General features: G+C 36.4%; 1 long non-coding RNA gene across 1 annotated transcript; it reads left to right on the top strand.

Moving 5' to 3' along the window:
- On the top strand, positions 1-5,766 carry LOC140180344 (uncharacterized). Its single transcript, XR_011874337.1, has 3 exons — positions 1-749; positions 3,077-3,234; positions 5,169-5,766. It is a non-coding gene; the product is annotated as an uncharacterized lncRNA (long non-coding RNA).
- The last annotated feature ends 2,146 nt before the right edge of the window (positions 5,767-7,912 follow it).

The raw sequence follows: 7,912 nt of genomic DNA, 5'->3' as shown, positions 1-7,912 counted from the left end.
ATCCAAAATGTATTCCACATTCGAACACCCGGCTTCCGTGCCCCGAAAGCAGCCCTATCACCTTCTCGCTTCTCTTTTGTTCTTCTCTCAGCCATCATCTTCTTCCGTTTCAACTTCACCCAACGTCCACCATCATTACCACCACAGCGCCTCACCGTCCACCCACTTTCCCCCTCTTCGTCCCTTTCCTCTCTTCTTCCTCTCTCTTGCCCCTTCCCTTCCCCATTCCCGGTTCTCTTCTCCTCTGCCACCCAACCGCCGCGGCACCCAACCTTCGCCGCTGCGTCCTTACCCCGCGACCCTCTACCCTCTTCTCCCCCACGCGTCTCTTCTCAGCGTCGAACCACCGCTCGGGCCAGTGCCGCCGTCGAAGCTCTTCCCCTCTCTCTATCTCACTCGCAGAACCACCGAACCGAAGCCCAGGACCACAGCGCCGCCAGCAACCCTGATCGCAGCTGCCGCTGCCCTGCTTCCACCGCGCCTCCCTTCCCCCTGTCCGAACCCTAGCGCCGCCCAGGTCCGCTGAACCTTCGCGAACCACCCTCTCCACACACGAGCCTCTCCCCCCAGTTTCTCTTCACTGCCTGGGACACCCAGAACAGGGCAGAGCCCCTATTTCCGTATCACTGCAACCCACAGTAGCCAGCATTGCTGCCGCACCACCTTCGCTGCCGCTTCTGCTCCAGCCGCCCATTTCACACCACCTCCATCCTCCCTTTCCTTCCTTGATCCAATTTTCTGCTTCCCAGGTCTCAATTATTTCTCTTCTGTTTAGTCTATTTAGTTTTGTTAATTCATTTTGTTTAGTTAGTTTAGTTAGATTAGCTTAGTTTAGTTAAACTAGGTCGTTAGAGAATCTGAGTTGGATAGTGGATTTAGGTTTGTTTTGAATAATGCTGCTGTTTGGAAATGTTGCTGTTTCATTGATTTGCCCAGTGCTAAATTTGCTTGTCTGGTTCTGCTGCAGCCCTGTTTCTTGCTGCTGTGCTTTTGTTCATGGTTGTTTGGAGTGAACCAGTTGCTAAATATTGTTAATGCTTGCTTGTGCAGTGATAATTTTTGCTCAATGTATGAATTTAAGTTGTTATTGCTGCTGAGTTCTTGTTTCAATGTGACCTTCATTGTTGGATTCAGTTGGGTGTAATTGTTTTAAATTCATATTGCTTGCTTGTAATTGGTTATTGAATTCAACAAATAGAATACTGCCCGAATCCATTACTTTTGTTCATTGTGCTGTTTTGGTGCTATATTTGAAGCCATTATTTTGATTCATTGTTCAAACAAAGCATGCTGCTTGTTGCTTAATTGGTTATGGCTTAATTGTGCATTGCTCTTTGCTGCTGTATGTTGGCTTATTTGTTTATTTCATATGAATTCACATGTGATTTTTGTGTGTTTAGTGTTAATACATTCATATGAAACTTGGTTTGATTGATTGAAATTGGAAAATAGGCCAATTTACTGATGAAATGCTGCAGGATTTTTCCTAACCTTGTTTCATTAAATGACATTGTTTTATTTGGTGCAACAACACTCTATTTGACGGATTTCTGCATCAAAAAGAATCTTGTTTGCTAAACGGTTTTGGAAAATTTCTCAAGAACTTCATTACGAGTTTTGGTCAACTCTTTAATTTCTTTGCTTGTTTTAAATTGTGTTCTTCTTAAGCATTGAATAAGCCTTAATTGAGTTTTAAATTGACCATAAACTTGGATTTCATTTAAAATTAGAGCCTCCTTTGCATGCTCTCACAAGGCTGAAGATTTCTTTTTACCCATGTGGCTAATTTGATTCATTTTTATTCATACCTGACTTACCTTAAGTCACATAGGGCATAAACTTTTCAACTCTTGTCTCAACCTTGTGACCTTCATGCCTCATTAGAATTTGGTGTTTGAATGTTGCTTGGTTAACTTGTTTCTCAATGTTTTTAACTTTGTCAACGCCAAATCCTTTCAATTTATGCCAATTACTTGTGATTGATACCTATTTGATTATGTGCTCTACACATACATGTGCATTACTTGTTTTGTCATTTTGAATTGTTGAGAAGTTGAACATGAACTTGTTTGTTTTGGAAATTGTTGAAATTTTCAGAATTAAGGTAGCGTTTGTTTTGAGGTACTGAGACAGAGACTGAGAGACTGAGATTCAGTATTGTGTTTGTTAGTTCAGAGACTGGTACTAAAATTTCTGTCTCTGTCTCTAAAATTTCAGTATTTCAGTACCTCCAAAAAGTAGGGACACAGGGGACTGAAATTTTTAGAGATGGAGACTGAAACTTTAATAACATTTTATACCTAAAATAGTTTCATTTCAATTAATTAATTCCAATTTTACCCTTTGTGCAAATTAAATTAGAGTTTCATTCTTGTTTCAATTCCTGTCTCCCATTTTGCACCAAACAGAATACTGAGATTTATTTCAATCCCTGTCTCTTAGTCTCTGTCTCTCAGTCTCAGTCTTTCCGTCTCTGTCTCTCCACCAAACGCTACCTAAGGGACGTTTTTGCTATACACATAACTTTTGCTTTTCTTTTTTTGTTTTCAACTAACTCTTTTTTTCTCTTTCCATGACTTTTAACCTTTGTTTTCTTTTTCAACTAACTTTTTCTTTTCCTTCATATAACTTTTGACTTTTCTTTTTCAACTAACTTTTTCTTCTTCTTAACTTAACTCTTCACTATCTTTTCTTTCTTTTCTTTTTTCAACTAACTATTTTCTTTTTACTCACATAACTTTTAACTTTCTTTTTCTTTTCAACAAACACTAACTTTTTAACTGTTTTCTTTTCTTCACCTAACTTTTGACTTTTCTTTTCCTTTTCAACTAACTTTCCTTTTAACTTTCTAACTATTTTCTTTTTCTCTGTGCATAGCAACAACGCTTTTTTCTTCTCTTTATTTTGATAAACAAGCAAGTTAGTTATCTTGGATTGATTGGAAGTTGCTTCTGTTTACTTTTAAGTTGAATCTCATGCATGCTTCCATTCAAATTTTTATTATCTGTTCACTTCATATATATGCTGTTTTGTGGCTTAGTTCTTTCCTTCTCAGCACCACCATCGTTTTTTGCAGCCACTCCATCGCCTAACCCACCAGCTGAAAGTGGAGGTGACACAGTGACGACTCTTTCCACAGTGACGACTCTTTCCACTCCGCCTGATCGTGAGCACCGAGGATGGTGCTACATCTTAAGTGTGGGGAGGTTGTCTAACTTCAGCAGCGCATTTTGGGTGAAATTTTTCATTTCCGAACACTCTTAGTTTAGTTTTATTATTGTGCATTTTAGTTTCTTTGTATATATTTCATCTTTTTGAAAACCTTTTTACTTATTTTAGTACTTTTTACTTAGTTCACTGCATCTTTTAATTTTGCTTGTACATAGCCTAGTATTATATTGTAGTTATGCATGTTTTTAGATTTCTTTTATAGCTTTTAGTTATAATTGTGATTTGGATGATGTGATGATTGCACCTGGTTTGATGTTCTATACACTTGCTATTTTGGTTTGATTAAAATTTGGAATTAAACTTAGGATTTTTGACCTTTTCTATCCAATCACATTATATATACATGTATAGAATAAATGTTAATCAATTTAATAAAATTTCCAAGAAGCTTACTTTTTATATAGGGCATTGACATTCAAATTGAATTGAGTTGAAATTTTTTGAAACTTGCATGATTTATATATTGTGAAATATGGTTTTTGAGTTAAAGAACATACAACTTGTGAGTTTTTGAGCCTTATTGTGTGGTAACATTATTTGACCACTTATTTCATTCTTGTGTTTTCTTCTCTATGATTGTAACATTTGGTTTGTTTAATTCTATATATCCATTATTTAATGTATATTTATGCATTTATGTGATTGATGCCTTTATTTCAAATAGCTCACTTACCCAAATAATCTACTCTTTTATCTTCCTTTGTTAACCAACTTTGAGCCTATTTTAATTCCCTTTTGTTCTTTATATTATCACATCACTACTTTTAAGCGAAAAACAATTAATTGTCCTATTTGAATCTTTGGTTAGCTTGGGATAGTGAGTGTGTGTGTCAACTAAGTGTGGGGAAGATTTGGAAACCTTGGGTTGATGAAAATGTTTTATGCTTATTGAGAAATATTAGGAAATTTGGGTACATGCTCATGTAATACTATAAAAACCATATGCATTAATGTTTTGGTATATATATTATGTTCTTGAAAAAAAAAAGAAAAGAAAAGAAAAAGAAATAATGAAAAGGCGACAAAATTACTCCAATGTGAAATTTAATAAAAGTCAATGCATATGTGATTGAAGTAAATTTGATGCATGAGTGTGTGTATATGTAAAAGTGAGATTATGGGTAGCTAAGCTTGATATTAGAAGTTTATAGGTTGTGTATGTGTTAGGTGATAACTTAGGTTAATCAAAGATTCAAATGCAAGCACACTTGGCCATATATATATCCTTATCCTTACCCTTATCCCCATTACCACCTTGAAAAGACCTCATGATTTTTGCATATGTACATCAAATACTTGTTGATTGGTTAGATGAAGAACAAACTTTAGAAAGCATGATTAGAGGAGAATTGAGTGGATTGACCCTAAACACTTGAGCGACTAGAGTGCATATATATATCCGGTGAGGGTTCAATTACTCAACTCCATATTTCCCCCTATGATCATGATTATCGTGCAAGTTTGTTAAACTCTTTTATATGACTCAATTTAATTGTGAATATGATTTTGTTATAATTGCTTTAGCCCTTGATTGTGTATAAATGTTTTCTTGGAAATTGATTTACTTGGACTAATTAAATACATATAGATAGCCAGATAGTATAAGGTATAATAGTTACATACATATAGGTAGACTGCATATAGATAGTTACATTGAATAATTATTGATTCCCTTTTTTGTCTTTCTTTGGTATAGCATGAGGACATGCTATTAAGTGTGGGGATGTGATGAATCCACATTTCATGATATTTATTTGTTCTAATTTGGTGGATTTCATTGACTTTTCTTGCATTTATCCATTGAAATAGCATAGTTTCATGATTTCTTCTTAAATTGTGCTTGAAAGTAAAAACATGTTTTTCAAGCCTTTTAACTGCAAAATTTTATTCACTTTAATCCCATTTGATGCCTTGATGTGTTTGCTAAGTGATTTCAGGTTTCCAAGGCAAGTATGGGTTGAAGAAATGAGAAAAGAGCATGCAAAAGAGGAAAAACCATGGAGAAATGGAGTTTGGAAGTTTCAGCATCCGTGCGTACGCACAGTGATGCTGCATACACACAAGTGGGAGCTAATGGCGACGCGTACGTGTGACCCACGCGTACGCGTGAGAGTGAATTTCGCCAAGTGACGCGTACGCATGACCCTTGTCACGTGAGCTAATTAATTGCAATTCGCTGGGGGCGAATTCTGGGCCTCCAAAATCCAGTCCAACTCATTTTTGAAGCTATTTCAAGCCAAAATGAAGAAGGATAAAGGGGGAAGCAATTAGGTTTAGGTTTTTACATGTTTTAGCTTAGTTTTCTAGAGAGAGAAGCTCCCCCTTCTCTCTAGAATTTAGGGTTTCTAGCGCAATTTCTTTTTTAATTTCAGTCTTTAATTCTTATTTTAGTATAGTTTCATTTATGTTTTCACGATCTCTTGTTTTGATCTTCTTTATTTCTTTTGTTATTTTCTCAATTTTGTCACTTTTAATTTTTGAACACTTGTTATTTTGATCTCATTAATGCAATTTTGATGTTTTATATTTCTTTAATGCTTATTTGAGTTGCTATTATTATTGTCTTGCATTGGTAGTGTAGATTTTATTTTTTTAATACAATTTATGATATTTTTCTTTTATGCATGCTAGGTGTTTGATAAAATGTCTCTTCTAATTTTTGTATAGTTTTTCACCCTCTTGGTTAGGAATTGGGTAATTAGGTGAACTTGAGTTATGGATGTCCATTATACATTGTGTTAGGATTGTTAGTTGGTTTGGTTTCTATTGACGCTAGTCTTTCACTAAGTTAATTAGTGAGTTGACTAGGACTTATGGATTGAGATCAATTATGCCCTTTTGACTTATCCTCGATGTTATGATAGACTAATTGGGACTAATTCTACGCAATTACCATGTTTGTGGTCCATGACTAGGATAGGAATTCTCAATTTCCCAATCCTTGCCAAGAGTCCTTTTTGCCACTTGAATTCTATTGTTGATTTACTTGCTTTAAGTTTTAATTCCTTGCATGCTTATTTACTTTCTTGCCTTTTGATTTTCTTGTCTCTTGCTATCACAATCCCCAATCCCTCTTAACCAATAACTAAGCATTTCATTGCAATTCTAAAGCGCCAATGGCACTTCGGGGTCAAATACATCAGGAATTCTCATTTATTATTGCATCCCCTGTGATTCTGGAAAAAGAGCTTTGGCTTTCTTTCCTCTTGAACAGAAAAGCAGACTCGAACTACTTGTCCTGCTAGATCGTCTCGAGGATGGTGAAACATTATGTTGAACCCACTTTAGGCCATCATCACTGACTTTACAGAAAGAGGCGGCCGAGTTTGTCAAAACGTGCCCCCTTGCTAAAAACATTTTAATTTCCATGTGGCACCTCTTGAGGAGCTTATTAGTGTTACCTCACCGTGGCCATTCGCAAAATTGGGCCTTGATCTGCTCGAACCATTTCCAAGCACAAAAGGATGAGCTCGACCTCCTCCCTAAAGTACGAGAAAGAGCTCAGATTAAAGAGGAAGCTCTGAAGCAAAGGATGGATCTAAGATACAACCAAAAGGTGATTAAGAGAAGCTTTGCTACCAACGACCTTATCCTGATCCGAAACAACATCGAGACATAGTCAAACGAAGGAAAGTTGGCAGCCAATTAAAAGGGCCTTATAAGATAACTGAGGTCTTAGGTAAAGGTTACTATAAAGTGTTCGACTTCCAAGGGCGAGAGCTTCAGAGGTTGTGGCACGCATGCATCCTAAAAAGATACTACAGTTAAAATATTGCATTAGGTGCACTCTTTTTCCCTCCAAATAAGAGTTTTTTAATGAGGCACCAGGAACAAGGGCTAAGGGCATTTAGAGGCCTCTGGTAAGTAGATTTGTAAAGGAATTTCTTAAATATCAATAAAAATTATTATTTTACCTTACTTCTTTAAAGGTTTCCTATCTCAAACGCATTAATTTAAGCTCGATAAACTGCGAAAATTATTGCCCGATCTGAAATGTTCGGCAAGATGAAGCGACGAGGTACAAATTAATGCAGAAGTTATATAAACAATTCGTACAAAGCGACCTCAAACAGGTCGGATAAAAAACAGTTGTAAAAATAACTTAGATCAAGGCCGATTACATGAAGTCGGACATACATAAGGAAATTAATAAGTCGTCAAGGATTCAAAGGTCAAAACAAATCGTGCCTTACTATAAGTATTCAACAAAAGGATACTTTGATAAAATTTTGAACATTACCTAATAAAAGTTGCGAACAAACAACTAAAGAGAAAAGTAAAATATAAAGAAAGGATCTAAAAGGATAATGACTTCTCACCCATAAGGGGATTAAGCGCCTCGCCAGTCACAACATCTTCACCCTCAGCCGAAGAAGTTGGAGGAATCATGGAGACTGGCATGGCCGAAACAACCCCAGGAGCAGAGGAAGAGGTCTCCACTATAGCAGCTTCGGGTTGGATGATGCGTGAGCATCTTTTCTATCTTTTTCTAGTAAATTTTCATTTAATTTGATTGAGTTTAATCAAGAATTAATTATCTTTTAACCACTATGAATGCTACTTTGAGTCGTGTGCAATTCTGTTTATTTTAGGTAGCATTTGGTTGGATTTGATGGAGTTTCCGCAGAAAAAGAGAAGAAGGCTATATAGTGCAGGAATGGCTTAGAGGATGGAGAGGAAG

The sequence above is a fragment of the Arachis hypogaea genome, chromosome 16, assembly GCF_003086295.3.
Source record: "Arachis hypogaea cultivar Tifrunner chromosome 16, arahy.Tifrunner.gnm2.J5K5, whole genome shotgun sequence".
Taxonomy (NCBI): Eukaryota; Viridiplantae; Streptophyta; class Magnoliopsida; order Fabales; family Fabaceae; genus Arachis; species Arachis hypogaea.
This window is presented reverse-complemented; position numbering and strand designations above follow the sequence as displayed.